At 41.6% G+C, this 21,429-nt stretch overlaps 1 protein-coding gene across 2 annotated transcripts in view; it reads right to left on the bottom strand.

Annotated features, from left to right (window-relative positions):
* Nucleotides 1-21,429, bottom strand: part of LOC138513763 (olfactory receptor 5AP2-like) — a 458,684-nt gene that overhangs the window by 154,550 nt on the left and 282,705 nt on the right. The window contains exon 2 of one of the 2 annotated variants that reach the window (XR_011281814.1): nt 5,812-6,131. The exons of the other annotated variant lie outside the window; for it this stretch is intronic. The gene's annotated coding sequence lies outside the window, so the exon portion shown is untranslated. Of the gene's footprint in view, nt 1-5,811; nt 6,132-21,429 lie in introns of those variants that run through there. 2 annotated transcript variants of the gene reach the window in all.

Here is a 21,429-nt window from a genome sequence, read left to right as displayed (position 1 = left end):
GCGCCGCGCACTTTTTTATCGCACATCCGATGGTTTTCTCGCGCACGGCCTTCCATGAATCGATGTGCGCTGCTTTTCGTGCGATTTTCGCACTTGCACTGCGATTTTCGCTATTCCACTGCGATTCGCACGTTTTTGCCCACTTGCGCCGCGCTAATTATTCCATGAATCGGCCTGATAGTGTTTTTGGAATAAGACGACAATTAGACTACTGTGCTGGAATGGTGAAATTCACTATAAACTCACAGGAAGATCCACAAGAATTTCTAATGTACTTACTAAAAGTACTGGAAAACAAAAACATACCTATAAATGAAATAATACAGATTTCATACATGTGGAAACATACATGCACTCTCTGCAACAATGTGACACAAGAAGAAATCCCCAATGAACGCTTCATATATATATCAATACCAAATTGTGAATCCATTCCATTTCAGCAACTTGTACAATATGCAAACCACGGTAGATTATGCTCTACCTGCAATTCAGATAATCGCTCCACGTTAGTAATAATAAACATAGTGTATATACGTAATACTAATGCTTCTACGTTACAATGCAGATGGTACCAAAAACAACTGCAAGCTGACTGGATTCACACATGGTCAAATATCACTTGGTAAGAAAACCTTCACAACAATAGGTATAATCTACCACGCAGGAGCCACAACCAATTCAGGGCACTACACTGCATATGTAAAAAAGAAATGTGGATGGTTTGAATGTAATGATAGTACCATTACTCTAAAGCAGAGATTACCAGCAAATCTTACAAACACTTTTTTGATGTTCTTAAAACCAAAATTTGATAAATAAACTGTATTTAAACCTTTAAATAAATTTGTGTTCAAAAAATATAAACTGTTAGAATACTCCAAAAGCTATCTAACTGCTCAAAGATTATACAACAACTAATCAGATAAATGAACACCACTAAATTAGACCAAAAAGTACACAGTTAGAATACGCCAATTGGTATCTAACTGTCCCAAAATTATAAATTTGTGTTAAAATAATATAAACTGTTAGAATACTCCAAAAGCTATCTAACTGCTCAAAGATTATACAACTAATCAGATAAATGAACACCACTAAATTAGACCAAAAAATACACAGTTAGAATACGCCAATTGGTATCTAACTGTCCCAAAATTATAAATTTGTGTTAAAATAATATAAACTGTTAGAATACTCCAAAAGCTATCTAACAGCTCAAAGATTCTACAACAACTAATCAGATAAATGAATACCACTAAATTAGGCCAAAAAATACACAGTTAGAATACGCCAATTGGTATCTAACTGTCCCAAAATTTAACAATATCCAAATAGATAAATCAAAACCACTAAAATATATTAAAAAAATAGACAGTTAGAATACGCCAATTGGTATCTAACTGCTCCAAAATTTTATAATATCAAAACAAATGAAGAATCTGTTACTGCTCCAAAAAAAATACAACAAAGCAAAGTATAGAGCATTAGCCAGAAACAACAAGTGAACACTGAAAACAAACAAACAAATAAACTGTAGCATAACAGAAAAAGTTTTTTTTTTTAATCCAACATGGATTTTTTTTTCTCCCACAGACCCAATGATTTTAGCAACAAATACAGAAACTGAGCAAATTGCACAGTACTCTGATTTGTACTCTACTAAATATGAGGGTCGAAAAAAAATAAAAGTATATTGCTTATACAATGTAATAAGTCATTACAAAATACTAATACTAACATGCTATTTTCTTTTATCACAGAAATGAAGAAGAAAAACATGGACTCCCATTACTAGACCAAACAGTAAGTATACAATAATAAGGACAACCATAGCAGCATATCGCATCCATAGTATCTAATACCTTTGTTCCTTATACATTTGTTTTTCACCCAAAGTTATAAGCAAATATGAATGTGATATGCTGCGGTGGTTGTTGCCAGGGCATACAATCTTGGGTGCATGGCCAAATGGCCATGCACCCAAGACTCTATGCCCTGGCAACAACCACCGCAGCATATCACATCCATAGAGTCAAACATTTCAACTATGATCTATGGGAAACTTTTAATGTCCGCGAACAATGTGAGTGTTCTTAGAACACTTTGAACTTGCCAGCGAACAATACGGACACCGTTTTCAGGACACCCCCTACGAACATTTCAGAACAACATGATAGTTCTTAGAACACTTTCAACTTAACAACGAACAATACGGACAGCGTCCTAAGGACACCCCCTATGAACATTCCAGGACACCGGTAGTGTTCTTAGAAGCGTCTTCAGAACACCACCATCTTGTTTATTTGCGAACATTTCAGGACACCGCGAGTGTTCTTAGGACACATTCAACTTGACAAAGAACAATACGGACAGCGTCCTCAGGACACCCCCTACGAACACTCCCCGGACACCGGGAGTGTTCTTAGAAGCGTCTTCAGAACACCACCATCTTGTTTATTTGCGAACATTTCAGGACACCGCAAGTGTTCTTAGGACACATTCAACTTGACAAAGAACAATACGGACAGCGTCCTCAGGACACCCCCTACGAACATTCCCCGGACACTGCGAGTGTTCTTAGAAGCGTCTTCAGAACACCCCCATTTTGTTTATTTGCGAACATTTCAGGACACCGTGAGTGTTCTTAGGACACATTCAACTTGACAGAGAACAATACGGACAGCGTCCTCAGGACACCCCCTACGAACACTCCCCGGACACCGCAAGTGTTCTTAGAAGCGTCTTCAGAACACCACCATCTTGTTTATTTGTGAACATTTCAGTACACCGCGAGTGTTCTTAGGACACATTCAACTTGACAGAGAACAATACGGACAGCGTCCTCAGGACACCCCCTACGAACACTCCCCGGACACCGCGAGTGTTCTTAGAAGCGTCTTCAGAACACCCCCATTTTGTTTATTTGCGAACATTTCAGGACACTGCGAGTGTTCTTAGGACACATTCAACTTGACAGAGAACAATACGGACAGCGTCCTCAGGACACCCCCTACAAACATTTCAGGACACCGGGAGTGTTCTTAGAACAGTTTCACTTTGCTTGCGAACAAAACGGACACATATTGACTCCTTAGAACACCCCCTAGTCAGTTTATTTAGAACATTTCAGAACACCCGTGATGGCCGCAAACAAATCGAACACAAAAAGAACGTCTAACACATAAAAAACACAACTTTCATCCTATCTCATACACTCCCACCCTCCCCAAACACTCCTACACACCAACACACTCTACAAAATACACATTTTGAACAAAGTTTCACCGCGCTGTCCGGGGACGTCCGCGAATCCAAGATGGCGGGCGCTACCGAAAAATCTGACGCGCTTCACGCTCCACGCCGTCCAATCAGCGAACACTTTGCATGTCCGCGAACATCACGCAAGACGATTGGCCAATCAGGACACTGTCCACAGAGCGAACAGGGAAGTGTGTCCGCAAACCGAACACAGATATCACTAATTTTTTTTTACCTACTTTTTGGTCATTTTAAAAAAAACTACTGGACGGATTTTCACCAAATTTGCAAAAGCACGCTTTTGGAACCAAGCCGCTGCTCCTGGTCCAAATTTGGTGGAAATCCGTCCAGCGGTTTGGGCTGTAGGCGCGAGCAACATTTTTTTCCCATTCACTCTATGGAGAGTGAGTATAATGTATACAAATATGAGCATATAGAGGGAAGGTAGAGTAATAAAAATAAAACTATGAGAAAGTGCTGATAACCATAATGATTATCTTCATGCACAGAAAGGATTGCTCTCTTTCAAGCCTGTATCTTCCGCTATGTATATGTTTCAAATGATGTGACTGGACCCTAAGTCTACAAATATAGTACCTTTTCAATTTTTACTTCCTGACTGTTACTGAAGAAAACTATGGCTTCGATATGTCAGTAAAGGATAAAAAGGGAGAGCCAGCCATGTGATGTCATCAGTGATGTCATCAATGACATTTGTGATGTCATCTTTGATGTCCTGGGTGTTGGTGTTAGCAGTGCACAGTGGCGCGAGTTATGGTTGCTTATGTTACCATAACTGCCGAATTTCAGGGGTTTTTCGGTTTTACTTTGAGCCATAACGTCCCTTTAACAAAGTTTTTTCACTGAATTTCATAGGTTTTTAGTAGCGCAACTTAACCATAACGTCCCTTTAACAAAGTCTTTTTTACTGAATTTCATAGGTTTTTAGTAGCGCAACTTAACCATAACGTCCCTTTAACAAAGTTGTTTCACTGAATTTCATAGGTTTTTAGTGCACAACTTAACCATAATATCCCTGACTTCATATACATGTAACATAGAACATACTAACCCCCTCGTAGTGATTTTCATGTCCGCGGACTCCCGCCATGTCCGCGGACACATCGAAAATCTGAGCGTGGTGAATGTAAATTTAAATAGCGTGCCCCATTTCCCCTTTGAAGTTGGCTCTGAAAAGAGTCGTTTTTTTTTTTACAGATGCTTGACAGACACCTGTTATTTTGTATTTTTTTTCTTGTTTTTTTTGTTCTTACTTTACTCCTAAAATCTTCACATAACCTTCTCCAAAGCAACCCTTACATTCCAAAATAGAAAGGCATTTCCCGTAAAAGATAAAGAAATGCCATCTTCTTTAAAATTAACAGCATTACTGGCATCAATATTCTCATTGTTACAGAAGAACATACCAGCTCTAAGCATGAAGGCACACATGCCTCGGTTGATGACACACCTAGCAATATTTTGCTGAGGACAAAAAACTGAACTATTGTCCCATATTGCCCTAGGTAGTAATCCAGAAAAAATTACTTTCTGCATTTGGAAGGATCTTCATTACTGCTTGAACCAAGCGATCCAAATCAGCCAACAAAGTAGGGGCACTGACGTTGCCCAAATGGAAAACACCATAGTGCAAAACTACCACATGCGGACTGTTCATCGTGGCCATATCCTCAAAAACTTGTACAATTCCCTGTACATTGCAATCAGGCACACTGCTCCACACCACCTCCACTCCTTTCACATCAAAGTTCTTTGCAACATGCCTGCATTCAGCGTACTGCTGTAAACCATGCACAAACATATCTCCGAGCACCAACACCCTGACTTTCTCCACTTCTGCCATCTTCACCACACACAGTCTCTTTCAACACAAATCCACAACCTCGACATCTGATTGGCTGATCCGTACAGTCTTCTTTCCATGTTGGATTTCCTGGAAAAACCCGGATGTAGCACGCCCTGTCCACGAACAGCCGCGGTGTCCGCGGACGGCGTCCACTTTACTCTCTGTGCCATTCCCTCATTGCATACAGCTAAGCAATCACACAATACGAATAACGTCCTCAGAACAACCCCATTTTGTGAATTTTCGAACATTTCAGGACAATTATTATTTCATTATTCAACACATTAACATTACAAATATTATACTTTCATCTTGTACTCTGCACACAATGCTATGTTTCTCCATTAGTAGCTCAGTATACTAGATAAAATCCCATAATACAATGCTATTTATATCAATGCATCGTTCAAAGCACTAATAACGGTATGATATTTATTGCAATATCCTTGACACTTTTTTCGCAACATTATAATAAAAATCCCTAGTACACAAATTCCATGAAAAGTAAATACACACGTGATGTCATCAGTGATTTCATCAATGACATTTGTGATGTCATCTTTGATGTCCTGGGTGTTAGTCTTAGCAGTGCACGGTGGTGGCGCCAGTTATTTTTCAAAGCTTACCATAACTTGCGATTTTCAGGGGTCTTTCGGCTGTACTTAGAACCATAACGTCCTTTAAACAAACTTTTTTTAATATCACGCAAACAATATACAAACATGGCGTGCAAAAATCAACTTCTACAGATGGCTTTACACAGAATGTTGCAAAGTAAGAATTTATGCTCGTTCACAGTGAAGGTCAGCTGCTTCCACAACTTCTACAGATGGCTTTACACAGAATGTTGCAAAGTAAGAATTTATGCTCGTTCACAGTGAAGGTCAGCTGCTTCCATTTTTTTCTCGGGCCCCGGAGAGGCTCACGAAGCTGACTATAAGGTTGTATTGTGTTTTGACCTTGACAGAGATTGTGATGAAAGACTTCTCTTGAAGGAGTGTTGCTAAAACGTAAGAGAAGATAAAGATGAAATTTCTGAAACGAAACCACTTTTATATATTATATCACTATGCGAAAGATCGTTGGCACACGCGGAGTCGTATTTGGGACTGCACCACTCGTAGACAATGGAAATTGCAATTGTACTGTAAGTAACCCTTTAGATTACTTTATACCAAATATAATTACAATAGCGTAGCATTAAAGACTGCTCAAGTTGAACTTGTTCGTTGAAAGTGGCATAATGTTTTCTACCGTGCACTATCACCGCCAAATTGATCCCCTGTCGTTTAGAGGGCTCTGAAAAAGGCAGACGACACAGGGTGGGTTAGTAGAAATAATTTAACCGGTCTATAGACGGTCAAGCGCTCTACTCGCTGTGCCACTTCACTGTAGCCTGTCAAGTGGCATAGCGAGTACAGCGCTCGCTTTGACATCCGTGCACAGCTTTCTAACGCAAGTTTGAATCCCGGCAAGGCCAAACTCAGCCTTTCATCATTCCGTGGTCGATAATTGAGCACCACACACCGTGGTTAATAATAAGCACCGCTTAGATACCTCACGGTTCTTAGCGCTATATGAATGGGAAAATATAATTATTTTATTATTAACATACTCTGTTGCACTATCTTCGATAGCAAATATTTTCACGCCCTAATAAATAAAATGATGATTTTTAATGAAGATCGGCTGGTGAGACTAATTTATGTTTTTTAAAACAGTTATGTGGCTCCATTTTGCCTATGTCACGATTTACAGACTCCAGCGGATGGGGTCTTCAACTGCCAGGTGCAGGTCCAAATATGCAACTTCATGACCCTGACCATTTTATGGGACAATCGCCAAGGACCAATATGCCCTTACGCAGTACTAGCGGCTACAAACAACATACCAACCAATAGGGTGGTCTAATGGCTCGTTGTTGGAGCAACCTTCCGATTATCAGAGCAACCATTTACTGCTTTTATCATAAACCAACAGCCTATCTATCGCAAAGGAACAACGCGTGGCTCCAAATAAACTTTTGCTGATCGACAGCAGAGACAATGGCAAATCGCTGAATATTCACTAAACATTTCATGTCAAATAAATGTACTTTACCAAATGTACAATCCTGCTGTTTACTTTTAAACCACAGTTTCATATTCCGAATTGTGGCGCACTGAGTTGTAAGCTGATCTAACACCCTCTGTACCGCAAAGGAACATCGCGTGTCTCAACATGAACTTTTGCGGATCGACAACAAAGACAAATGCAAATTGCTGAATATTCTCTAAACATTTGATGTCAAATAAATGTACTTTACAACATTTACAATCTTGCTGTTTGCTTTTAAATCACAGTTTCATATTCCGAATTGTGGCACGCTGTGTTGTGACATAATGTGTGTTGTCTTCCGGGTTCTGTGTAAAGTCGCGTAGTACTGGAGATGACTGGGCGCGTTTGATTACGCACCCTGTAACGTCAAAGAGAGAGGCGGGGAATATGAATACTTTGATAATATCAGGCTTAGGGGCGGGAGATATGATTTAGTGTCGCAAAAGCAAGTCAGCCAGGTCAATAGCGCCAGTCATAGGATTATCACATAATGTCGGCGCACACCAGCCGGATTTATCGTTTCTTTAGTGGACAAAAAGTCGGTTGACGCCCCTAGGAAATTGTACTATTAGCGGACAAAAGGAGTGCTCTTAAAACACTTTCACCCTGACAACGAACAATACAAACAACGTTCTCAGAACACCCCCATTTTGTGTAATTGCAACCATTTCGGGACACTGCGAGTGTTCTTAGAACACATTCAACTAGACAGATTACAATACGGACAGGGTCCTGAGGACACCCCCAGTTTGTGTATTTACGAACAATTAAGTACACCGCAAGTGTTCATAGCTCATTTTTAGCTTCCTTGCGAACAAAAATGACACATACTCCGTCCTCTAAACACCCCACCATTTAGTTTATTTACAAAATGTCAGAACAGCCGTGTTCTCCGCGGACAAATCGAACGCAACAAAAACGTCTAGCACATAAAAAAACAAAATATTGAACCTATCTCATACTCCCCCACCCTCCCCAAACACTCTTACACACCAACACACGGCACTAAATACAATTTTTTATCCAGGTTTCACTGCGCTGTACGCGGTCGACTGCGAATACAAGATGGCGGGCGCCACAGAATATCTGACTCGCTCCACGCCCCTCGCCGTCCAATCAGCGAACACGTCGCATGTCCGCGGACATTACGCAAGGCCATGGGCCAATCGGGGTGCTGTCCGCAGAGCGAACAGGGAAGTCCGTCCGCGAAGCGAACACAGATATCACTAATTTTTTTGCCTTACATTTTGGTCATTTTTAAAAAAAACTACTGGACAGATTTACACCAAATTTACAAAAGCACGCTTTTGGGACCAGGCCGCCGCTCCTGCGCAAATTTGGTGTAAATCCGTCCAGCGGTTCGGGCTGTAGCCGTGCGCAAAGTTTTTTCCCATTCAGTCTATGGGAAAAAAAAAGTTTTGGGACCCCCCCTATAACTTTTCCCCCCCTGGACGAATCCTCACCAAACTTTGCAAATAAATTCAGAGTGACCCAAGTACTTTTTTTGCAAAGTTTGGTGAGGATCCGTCCAGGGAGAGCGAAGTTATAAGCCGCCCAAAAAGTGCTCTTCCTATGGAAACAGCAACTTAACCATAACTAAATGGCCACTACCGTGGCCATGTAATATATATATAGATAGTCTTTGATAAAACTTTGTTAAAGGGACCTTATGGTTAAGTTGCACTAATAAAAACCTACGTAAAGGCGTCATACACTTCCTAGATGTGGAAATAAAAGCGAACGCAGGTCAATTGTCCACCACAGATTTTAGAAAACCCACAGACCGTAATGCCTTATTAGACTATTCAAGTTTCCACCTGAGGAGTCTCAGCAAAAACCTTCCATTTGGACAATTCTTCCGCTATAGGAGAAACTGCTCCAATTTACAAGAATATGACACCCAGGCAAGGACACTGATGGATCGACTATCCTAAAGTGGGTACCCCAAAAAAACAATCAAAATTGCCAGAAAAAGGGCCAGGAATATTCCGAAAGACATCATGCTGCGACAGAAAGAACATCCAACAGGTGAAAAAACGTGTGGCCAATGCAATGTTTGCACACTAACTAAAACATTGGACCTAGGACTGAGAATGCTTTGGATACAACAGTCACTGACAAACTGTAATACCTCTAATGTAATATACATGATCAATTGCCCATGCCACAAGAGGTACATAGGCATGACTACAAGACCCATCAAAAAACACATACAGGAACACTTGTCATGCATAAGGATGCAACAGGAAAATGCCCCTCTGGTCGATCACTTCTAACGGAAAAAACATCAGGCTAAAGAACTAGAATGTACAATAATTGAAAAAGTTAAGTGTCCTAGGAGAGGCGGCGACATGGCCAACCTGTTACTGAAAAGAGAGCAAAAATGGGTATTTTGCTTAAAGACAGACCAAACAGGCCTGAATGAGGGCATTCCTTGGCAATCATTTGCCATGATTACTTGACAAACTGCTCTCAAATGAGATTCTCTAATCATCCACCAGAGACCGTACCGTCGCTGATTGCCCCTACCTGAAAACCACTAACACACTGACCTATTTCTTGATATGGCCAACAAACTCTTACCATTGTCAAAGCAATACGCTCTCTAATGAACGTATCTACGCCTGCCCCACTTAGAAAATCGAATTTAGGCATTGTATTCTGTTGAAATGCTACCTATTATGCCATGCCACCATTTAGCCACTGCCTGCCCCACTTAGAAAATCGAATCTAGGCATTGTATTTTGTTGAATTGTGACCCACTTGTGACCTGCCTCTGAACTACCTAGCACTAGTCGCACGATCCCCCTGTCATTTCTGTCACATACCAATGGCACACACCAGCTGCACACACACACACACAGCCACTCATGATGCCCAAGAGTGAACCTCCCAATCATAGCATAGTTTCATTCTCCTGCACTCTCCCTGCCACACTCCGCTCAGCCAGCCTAACAGCCATCCTTATAGCCCTCACTATAATGGCCTCTACGCCTCCCCACATATTCCCAGCACACCTCACCCAGCTCCCGGCACTAAATTCACATGCCGCAGCACCAGACTACAACATCACACAGTCTCGGCCACCTAGCCTAGCCACCAGACTCCGCAATTTCAGACATCAATCACTTCCTAGGTATTTACTCTGCTCACCCACACCCATCACGACTAGAAACACCAGATTAGGCACCCACGCTGCACCACTACCCCATACTAAGATGAGCATAGGCACTGCCCATTTCCCCCCACCACCCCAACATGCCTCTACACTACTTCGCACTAAGCCCCTCACTACCACACACCACAACAAGCACATTTCACCCCATACTAGTACAAACAAAAACATCAAAGGCACACAACACCCACCTCTTAAATGTGCACTACTGAACATACGCTCCCTACCTGCACATGCCCTTGAGATAAATGATTTACTATCCACACTTAATCTGGACCTACTTTGCATCACCGAATCCTGGCTCAATGATGCCTCCTGCCCAGCCATCGCACTAGTCCTACCCACAGGCTACACCATCCTTAGGCAAGAAAGATGTGATATGATTGGAGGGGGAGTCGCCCTTATCCACAAAGACTCACTATCCATTAGATTAGCAGACTATAGTAAATGGGGTGGTAATGCTGATATCCTATCAGCCAAGCTTACGCTCTCCCCCAATAATCTAATCAACATCCACATCCTGTACAGACCTCCCGGACTCCCAGCTGACTTCCACGAGCACCTCTCCCATCGACTCAGCAACAACATTAAAAGGTCCTCCAAAATCCTTCCATTAGGAGACTTAAATTTAGGATACAATGATCCTAAAGATAAATCCGCCGCAACCCTAGCTAAAGAACTTGCAGACATAGGATTCTCCCAAGAAGTCCTCACCCCCACTCACTCCAAAGGCCGCACCCTTGACTGGGTCATGGATCACAACTGTGCATCCAACATTACCTCAAACACCGCCCTTCCATGGACGGACCACACATGCATCGAATTCCTTATTCCCACCAACCCTAAACCTAAGACTCTCACCCACGCACCACCTGCCACAATAAGAATTTCTAAAAAAACTCAACGCAGACAACTTGCGTCCCCACATTGAAAGCCCCTGCCTAGCACCACCATTCTCTCAGGACACAAATATACTGTCAACTATCTTCAATGATACTCTCACCAATGCCATAAACTCTATAGTCCCACTTGAAAGCAAGAAGGAACAAAAATCATTTCACTGCAACTCTTGGTTCTCAGAAGAACTCCAAACCCTCCGAGCTCAAAAGAGTCAGTCACTTAAAAACGGGCAAACGGATCCGAGTGACCTAAATAAGAGCCTCTTCAAACAAATAGCCCTCCAATATAAAAAAGACATTTTAGCAGCAAAATCCAACTCAATCAATGACAGGATCTCAAAGGCCAACTCCCAAGCTAAAGAACTATTCGCAATCTTTAATGAATTAGTCACTCCTCCGGCTACCGCTGACAAGATAACTAAAGACAAAGCCTGGTGTGCCAGCATTCAGTCCGCCATGCTCAACAAAATAAAACTCCTCCAGAACAAAATCCAAAACCACTGCAAAGCCCTTCGAAACCAAAAAACCAACCGCCCTACACAAGACAAGCATAGTAATCTCAGTCACTCTCAATTTCTCCTTCAGAGACGTCACTGAACCTGAGGCCCTTAATCTCATCAAAAACCTCAAACCATACCTCTGCAAAGCAGACATTTGCCCTCCCAAAATCATCAAGGAATGCGCCAATGACCTAGTACCCCTGATTACTGTCTTCATTAATGCATCTTTCCAAACAGGAATTGTCACAAACAATCTCAAGGAAGCCTGGGTGCGGTCACTTCTAAAAAAGGCCACACTTAACCCAGCGCAACCCAACAACTACAGACCGATAACAACAGTCCTGTTCCCCCCAAAAACCGGCAAAAAGCAGCTCACATCCAGATCCAATCATACATAGAAGCTAACTCCATACTAGGCAAAAGACAATCTGGCTTCCGTGTCGGGCACGGAACAGAATCCGCCTTATTAGACCTAAAAAATCAAATCTCACAGATCATGGACAAAGGCAAACCTGCCTTGCTCCTCCTTCTCAATCTATCCGCTGCTTTTGACCTGGTAGATCACCAAACACTCACCGCCGACCTCACCCATGCAGCCCATTTCTCTAATCAAGCAGCATCCTGGATCACTTCCTTCCTTGAAGGAAGAGCCATGAAGGTCTACTCCGACACAGCTAACGCAGATGCTACCACTATAAACTGTGGTGTCCCCCAAGGATTTTGTACATCCCCCACCCTCTATAACCTCTTCACAAAACCCCTCTTCGACCTACGTGACTCCATGGATGTTGCATATACAAACTATGCAGACAACACTCAAGTACTTTTACCCCTATCTGGACTGTGTCACCAAGACGCCACGGCCCTTCACAACATCTATGCCACTATCCAAGCTTGGATGGCAATCAGCGGCCTCTGTCTTAACGGGGAGAAGACTGAAATTCTCATCCTGGGCCAGACAAACACATTATCGAAACTAAGCCCCCAATACAACAACTTCAACATAGACAACTCAACCATCTCCGTATCATCCTCTGTCAAGACTCTAGGTGTTCACATTGATGCAAACCTATTGATGAACAAACAAGTCAGCGCCATAGCTGCTGCATCAGCGTTCAGCACCAAACTCATCAATGCCATTAAACCCTACCTATCCACCCCCAACCGCTTGGCCATAGCTAGAGCAACTATAGGAGCCAAACTCGATTATTGCAATGCCCTCCTAGCTGGCATCTCTGCCAAAAACATTCACAGACTGCAAACCACTACCCTCAGAGCCGCCATGAGCATCCCTAGAAGAAACCATATATCCCACGCCAGACGTGAATCCCCGGTGGCTCCAGGTCAAAGACTGTATTACTCTGAAAATCCTCACCATCACTCACAGATGCATCAACAAAACCGCTCCAGTATACCTATCTGAAGCAATATCAAGGACCACATCCACTCGCCCCACCAGAGCTCAGTACACCAACCAGCTACACATACCACGCATAAAGAGAGCCACAGCGGGAGGTCTAGGCTTCTCCTATATTGCACCGAAACTCTGGAACTCACTCCCTGCCACCCTTAGAGCTAAAACTTCCATCTCTGTCTTCCGCAACAACCTCAAGGCCACTCTCCTCAACTAGCAAGTGGAGGACTGCCTCCTCCACTTCTGCCATGTATATTGTAATATAACACAAATGTAATATAACTATATTGTAATCTGTATATATACTGCTAATGACTATGTAACTATATTGCAACCTGTATATATATTGCTAATGACCATGTAACTAAGTAACTAAGCTTTGTACTGTAACAAGTGCCACGATGTCCTCGAACTGTTGTGCGCTATATAAATACGAATAAAACAAAACAAAACAAATAATGGAACTTCTCCCTTTTGGAGACTAATTCTATATAGCACTCCACTAGCCCTGAAGCCAATTTTTCCTTCTAATCGTTCAGCAGACTCCTAGACATGTTAACCAGCTAAATAAGTGAGCCAACCTCCATGCTATGAGGAGTGGATCAGGCATTATTATGATGGGCAGAGGAGTACATCGGGTGTGTTTGATTTTTGATTTTGAACAACTCTTAGGGTCACTTGTTTTCTAAAAATTAACCAAATAACAAAAAACAACCATGACATAAACAGCCTACACCAAAAAAGTTGTCCATAGTGCTAAATATGAGAATGGTTATATCTTTAAGTCCATCGGACGACCCCAATTGTCTCAGACTTTGCCTGATTCCGTGTCACGTTGCATACCCAACATGACGCTCGCGTCATGCGTCACGTTACCAACGTGACGAGATCTATAGAAGAAGCGTAGGGCTTCCCAGCCATGCCACGACTCATACGGGAGCTGGGACGGCATCAAGAGATCTAATTGAGTAAGATATGCAAAACCCTTGCCGTGGCGAATGTGTATTGTAATACACATACTATGTTGTAGGTTGATTTTGCTGTTTTGGATTGCTGCCGTGGCATACCTAGCAACCGAGACTAACTCTGTAACACATACAAAGGATGACTGTGGGTTAGATCGCCATTATTGACATTGTGATCTCTGCAACACAGGGATCAAAACCTTTTACATGGTTCTTTCTCTTCCCATCCCACTACAACTAGGGGGGACAGCATCCTCTAATATTTGGAACTATCTCAATAACTCACACAACCACGACTGAACCCAAAAAAGAAAACAATCCTGCTTGCTAAGGTCAGTGGGCCACAGCCAGGAGTAACTTTTGGTTTCTCTTGTGCTGAGTCTTACCTGGCCAATTTTTGCTTTTGCATAAGGTATATGAATGGTGGTCAGTCATAATGTAGAAAGCAATAATGTAGAAAGTCAAAATGTCGATTTTTTTTTTAGAAAACAATAATGTCGAAAAACAATAATGTTGAATTGTTTCTACATTTTTTCAAATTTTTTTTTAAAAAAAATATATATATATATAATTAAAATGTGTTGAGTATGAGGGGTGAGAGGGTGGTGTAGGGGTGGGGGGAGGTGGCCGGGGGGTGTTGGGTGAGGAGGGTTGGGGGGGACCCCCCCTAGTAAATGATACTCTTCTTGTTTATTTATTTATTGATAGTGCTAATTGACATTTTTTTTCAACATTTTTTTTCTAAAAATTGACTCTTTTCATTATATGTATAGGTTTTCGACATTATTGTTTTCTACATTTTTTTTCGACATTTTTGTAAGTCTACATTTTTTTTTCTACATTATGACTATAAACCTATATGAATATGCGCCTGAATATGTCAAATTGTTAAAATCCGATTTTAAGAGACTACATATATGAATAAGCTTATGCTCAATCAAAGTGGACATACTGTCCTTTTTATCTGTGATTGTAGGTAAATGAGGTACTGATGTCATCCGTTGTGTTAAAAATGAATGGCATTAACAGAGTTGCTATTTCAAAGCCATGCTTTGGCGGTTACTAGCCTATAGGTGACTGTGGTGTATTCTTTTTCGTCACACAGGTTCACCTGACTGATCCAGTCCCATGGCACAATTAAGAAGGTGGTAAAGTATAATCCCGCCCTCTTTTAGGTTCCGATACTTGGTAGGTACTGATCTGACCAACCATGATTAAGGGAACCAGAAGACTGTCCTGATGAAAGTGGCCCCAATAAGAATTACACCACTGAAACCGGTAGACGGTGACTGCTACACTGTAGAGGAATTAATTTGACCTACTGTATGTGAGCAATCTTTTTACCTCACCCCACCCTACGTTAACCATTAACATTTCCAAAACGCAGAGTGGAGTGTGTATTGTCTTTGTGTTGTTTTGTCATACAAACTTGGGTTGCTTATAGTTTCTATCTTTTAAATCACAGTGCACCAGGCTTTACAGGCAATCCCTAGGCCATTAAACTCACGAACATCCTAGTGGATGGCTGTATCCAAGACCATTGATGCACTGATTTTCTCTGTTTGGCTACTTGTCTCTTCCAACACATATATATAGTGGAAGATAGTGGTTTATGGGCAAAAAAACAACAAGGCTGGATGCATTAATACAGATAGAATTAAGTAGTTGACCTTTTTTTCGTATCCCTTTTTGATAAGCGTCACATCATCGCTTCCTAGGTTGAGGTGTGGATAGGAGGAAGGGACAGTTGTATCCTTTCTGTCCTTCTCCACAGCCTTGTTCTTCTACAACTGCTTTTGCCCTAAACCACAGTGGTTTTTCTGAAAACGGTTTTGTTACATACTGTTTTTCAGAAACTGGACACACTAGGCTCTAACTAATCACGGTACAGATGTGTTTTGCCCCATTTTCAGCACACAAAATTCCACCAGCTACCTTGTAAGCAATTAAAGAGGCTGTTGATCCATATCTTTCGAAGACAACAGTCCTCTGTATATACTGCAACGCAATTTCAAAGTGCTTTCGAAGCTGTAGTCAAGGAGCATGAGAAACACTGCCGACTACCTCAGAAGTAACACACGCGCAACACCTTCCCCTGTCCTCCTGCCCCTCCATATTAGTGCTTGGTGCCTCTTCCTTCATTTCCCTCCCCACCCTACGTTCTAACCTCTCTTGCAAACATTTTTTTCTTTAAAAACAACAAAAGTAAGGTTCCTTTAGGAACCAACTTTCATAGTTATAAAATAGAACTAAAAAGAAATCTTATAGACACCATCTACTTTACATTTCTCAGTAAACTACATAGACTCAATACGTTTTTCCAACATTCCCATTAGCATTTTGTGTTATGCTAATGGGAATAATGTGGCGTTCATCCCCCGTTTCTGGTGATAATGGCCCGGCAGACCAAGTTATCGGTCCAGGTGAAGTGTGTCTGTGTGTGCCCGGATGCCTGTGTGCTTTGGCATGTTATAAATAAATAAACAAATATTTAAATAACGAGGGCTCCGGACCATTATCCTCCATTCCAGGCCCTGCGATGGGGGATAAAAGCCATTAGCACCCCTGGTTCCCAAAGCGGGAAACCAGGGCGCTAAATAATTGATGTTTCTTCCTACAGTGGGACGTCCTTTTCCAAGATGACCACCATGAAAAGGGAGGGCGGGGCTCTGTACAGAGCCCCCCTTCCCTTTCCATGGCAGCCTGCAGAAGGCGAAGACAGAACCCTAAGACCATATTACCACAAGCACATTTTTTTCCCTTTCAAACCTATCCCACTTTCAAATAACTTTACCACATTGCCGGTCCCAGGTGGACGTGGCCACTTTAACCCCATTTGTTGTCCCTCGTGGTCATGGCCAGTAGCCAGATTGTCCGGGTCATGACCTTATACCATGACCAGGAACATCTGGCCACTGCTCATGGCCACAGGCTATAGCACAGTCACCAAAGGTACCTAAATTCTGACACTTGTCAAAAAATAAAACACGGGCACATTTGCAAAACCATGCTTTAAGGTCCTTGCTAATGCTCCTTACACGAGTTTGCTTGAAATCCGCCCATGTTTTATTTTTTTCAAAAGTGTCAAAATGTATGTGCCTACAGATCCATTCAGACTTTACACAAACATTCAAGGGTGGTCTATAATCTTTCTGAAAACATGTGTCCACATTTGTCAAATGGCACCAAAGTTATAAACCATCTAAAAATGTTGAGACCCCCTCTAATTTAGCCCCTATCTTGAGAAAATCCCACCAAACTTTAAAAAAAAAACATTTATATCTCGATTTAAAATCGTTTTGCAAACTTTTGTGTAGATTCATCAAATGGCATCACATTTATAAGCCTTTACAATATTTTGGGACGCCCCCTCTAATTTTTCCACACTATTGACAGAATCCCACCAAAACCATTCAGAATCAGATCTAGTTCATAATTCCAAAATTACATGCAGTGGGGCAAAAATTATAAGCCATCCAAGAACTGCTTTTCACCAACTCTGTAATACAGAAATATGGCAAAGATGTCCCCGAACATCTTAAGTGTTCATGAAAATCACAAGACTGCCCGCCGAACATCCGGAGCGTTCGCAGACTTCAGGGATGAAAACCACCTGTTTTTTTGGCTTCTTATGGCCATATCCCATCCCATCCTCATCACACCTCGCCTCCCCAGAGATTGTTTGATAAGTTTGACAATTGCAATGTTGTGTTTTTTAATATGATTATAACGCAATGTCTGTAGACACAGGCTGCTGTCCTCAAAATCTGAATGGCGGGCATTTCCAAAAATCTGACGCACTTTCCGCGTTTCACCATCCAATCAGTGGGCACGTCCGATGTCACAGATACCACACATTTTATTGGACCTACTTTTTGGTCATTTTAAAAATAAACTACTGGACGGAGTTAAACCAAATTTACAAAAGCATGCTTTTGGGATCAAGCCGCCGCTCCTGGTGCAAATCTGGTGAAAATCTGTCCAGCAGTTTGGGCTGTAGGAGTGAGCAACATTTTATTCCATTATTTCTATGGAAAAAAATGTGGGACCACCCTCTATAACGGGGCCATATAGTTTTTTTCCCAAAGTTTGGTAAGGGTTCGTCCAGGGAGAGCCAAGTTATAAGCCGCCCACAAAGTTCTCTTCCTATGAGTTGAGTAACTTAACCATAACTACCGTAGGCCGTCTGATATATATATATATATATATATATATATATATATATATATTCAGTGAAACAACTTTGTTAAAGGGACGTAATGGTTAAGTTGTGCTAATAAAAAGCTGTCAAATTCAGTGAAAAAAACGTTGTTAAAGGGACATAATGGTTAAGTTGAGCTAATAAATATCTATCAAATTCAGTGAAAAAACTTTGTTAAAGGGATGTTATGGTTACATTGCACTAATAAAAACCTATCAAAACCAGTGGAAAAAGTTTGTTAAAGAGCTATTATGGTTTCAAGTAAAACTGAAAACCCCCAGAAATTTGCCATTTATGGAAAGCTAAACTACCGTAACTCGCACCACCACTGTGCACCGCTAAGAATAACACCCATGACATCAAATATGACATCACAAATGTCATTTATGACATCACTGATGACATCACATGTCTGTCCCCTTCTTTTTTGTTCACTTACATATCTAGGCCAGGTGGGTTTCTTAACTGACATTCAGAAACTCAAATTCAAAAAGTACTATATTTGGAGATGTTACACTTCTCAAATGTTCTTACAGGACTTTTCGTTAGGTTACAGTCGCATCATATGATGCATATACATAGGAGAAGAAGCAGCCCTGAAACACAGCAATCACTTCTGTGCATGAAGATAATCATTTAGGTTATAAACAGTTTTTAATGATACTGCCTCTTTTTTGCTTATTTTACCTTCCCTGTAAATGCCCCATATTTGTATGCATTGTAGTCTCATGTGTGTGGTAGTACAAGTATGAAGAAAGTGATGCATTATTACCAAGGTATTACATGTTTCACAGTACAGCAAAGTCTGATACGGAAGCATTCATAATTGTACTATCCAACATTGCAAAATTATGAACATTGCACCTCCATGGTGTATGCTGCAGCCAATGCCTATGTTTCTGTATGAGTACGTTCCTGTACTGGAAAGAACACTGCAATAGAATGTTTTTTATAGCAGAACATTGCTTAATGATGTACGTAGTTCATGATACGTCTCCTGATCACCCCTGACACTTTTTTTGCCAACATTATAATCACAACCCCTTGAAGGGACTTTTCATGATACTGCTCAAGTATCTAACAATATGTCGTACAAGCACATGACTAAAGTAGACAAAGATACCACTGGGGAGAACTGCTATTTTTGTTCACTAATCACCTATGCCATGAGTGTCTCTAGAACGTATATAGCAACTGAAATATCAGCAGCAAGAGCATGATGCCTTCCTATCCATGGTTACAACCTGAGGAAAATTCCAAAGAGAAAACAGCAATATTGAGATGGATGCCCAAGGCAACATTTCCGTATGAAGACAGTTATATAAAGACTCTTGACATGATGAACCATTATTGGCAACTAGATCAGGCCATACAATACATAACTGATGGCGCACAGAAAGGAGAGACAAAAACAATAACACTGAAGAAATTTCTCTGTCAGAAGAGGGGATCAAGGAATTAGGAGAACTAGGATGTTGGGATGGACCCGTGTATAGCCAGGTTTACAGAGCGGAAGGATGGAAGGGGGGAGTAGTGGAGAAAACACAGAGTGTAGGTACACAGAAAAGCATTTAGCAATAAAGGTTGTCACAGCAGTATTAATGGATCACTACTGGGCGTGCAGATCCAGGGCATACGAGAAGCTGCCACCCAACTGGGGAGGTGTTTGCTTGCTGGTACACATCAACATGCCAGCACTGGTGGTGCCACAGAAGAACATCAAGATGGACGACTTCCCTAAAATGGATGACAACAAGAGAAATAAGAGGTCAGTAGAAGTATAAGAAAAGGGAAGAAAGAACAGCAGCTGTTCAGTAGGATAGAAATTATTTTTGCGTCAGTAGTTCCATCTGTGCAAACGTGCACAAACATGAAATGGTTGCAGATAACAAGATGGGAGCTAATGCAGACAATAAACTCTACAGTAATGGCCTCAGCACAATAAAAGAAGAGCTCTGAGCAGTAAGGTTGATGGTTCTCCAGAAAAGATATATTCTAGACCTTCTCAAAGCAATGGAAGGAGTTTATGCCAAAATCGGGAGTTCCTGTTGCATGTTTGTGCCTGAAAATGACAGAGAGAATGGCACACTGACTGAAGCAGTGACAAGATTATCGAAAATGCATGCCAAAATAGAAGAGGAAGGCAAAGGAACAGGAAAAGACCAGAGCTGGTTGTCATACACATGGTCATGGATGTGAACATGGTTAGCAGATGGACGTAAGGTATTGCTAGGGACACTAATATTAGTAGGACTCTGTGTGATTCAGATCTGCATTAGATCATGTCAAAACACTACTGAGAAGACAATAGGGATGAAAGTGTTAGTGGATGAAGACCTGGAAGAAGAAAAGGACAAGATATGGAGGAAAGAAATAACCTGAGAGCAAAGATAAAGGAGTGCCCACTGTTCCCGACTGATATGATAACATTCGATAATCCCTTTGATAACAGATATTGGGTGAAATGGGTATGGTGCAACTCCGAAGGGGACTGCAGTTATATGACTTGGAGTTTTGATGACCATGCTAATTACTATGGACATCATGGAGGAGTAACCAAGATATGGCTACCAAAAGCAAGAGTGACAAAGTATGATAGTTTGGTCGACAGGTCGACCAGAGGGGCGACTGAAGAGAGGGTCCCTGGAATGCCCCTCCTCACCCCATGAACATGATGGCCCGAACTTTTAAAAATGCACAAAGCATCTCACTATTTGGATAGCCACCAGCGGGCCCAGTGACATCCACATATGTGGATAGATATCCTCTTAGACAACCATTTAAATCTTATCCAGCTAAAGTGTTTTTGGAACAGGTGTCTCAACACTGGTCATGGACCCAAATGCCTCAATGGATGATGTTGACTAATGCAAAGAAACCAATGTGCTGATGTCATTAGTGACACCACGACATAGCCACATTAGTCACGAAGTACACACAGCTATGGACGAAGTTACACAAACATACATGCGTGCACACTAAGAACATGCTTACACAGTTCTGTAGATAGAGGACAGATACATACACATACTGTCAAAAGCTTTTATTGT

This window comes from Ambystoma mexicanum, chromosome 12 (genome assembly GCF_040938575.1).
Source record: "Ambystoma mexicanum isolate Mex_15411 chromosome 12, UKY_AmexF1_1, whole genome shotgun sequence".
NCBI lineage: Eukaryota > Metazoa > Chordata > Amphibia > Caudata > Ambystomatidae > Ambystoma > Ambystoma mexicanum.
Note: the sequence above shows the minus strand (reverse complement) of the source record. Positions and strands in the feature narration are given on the sequence as shown.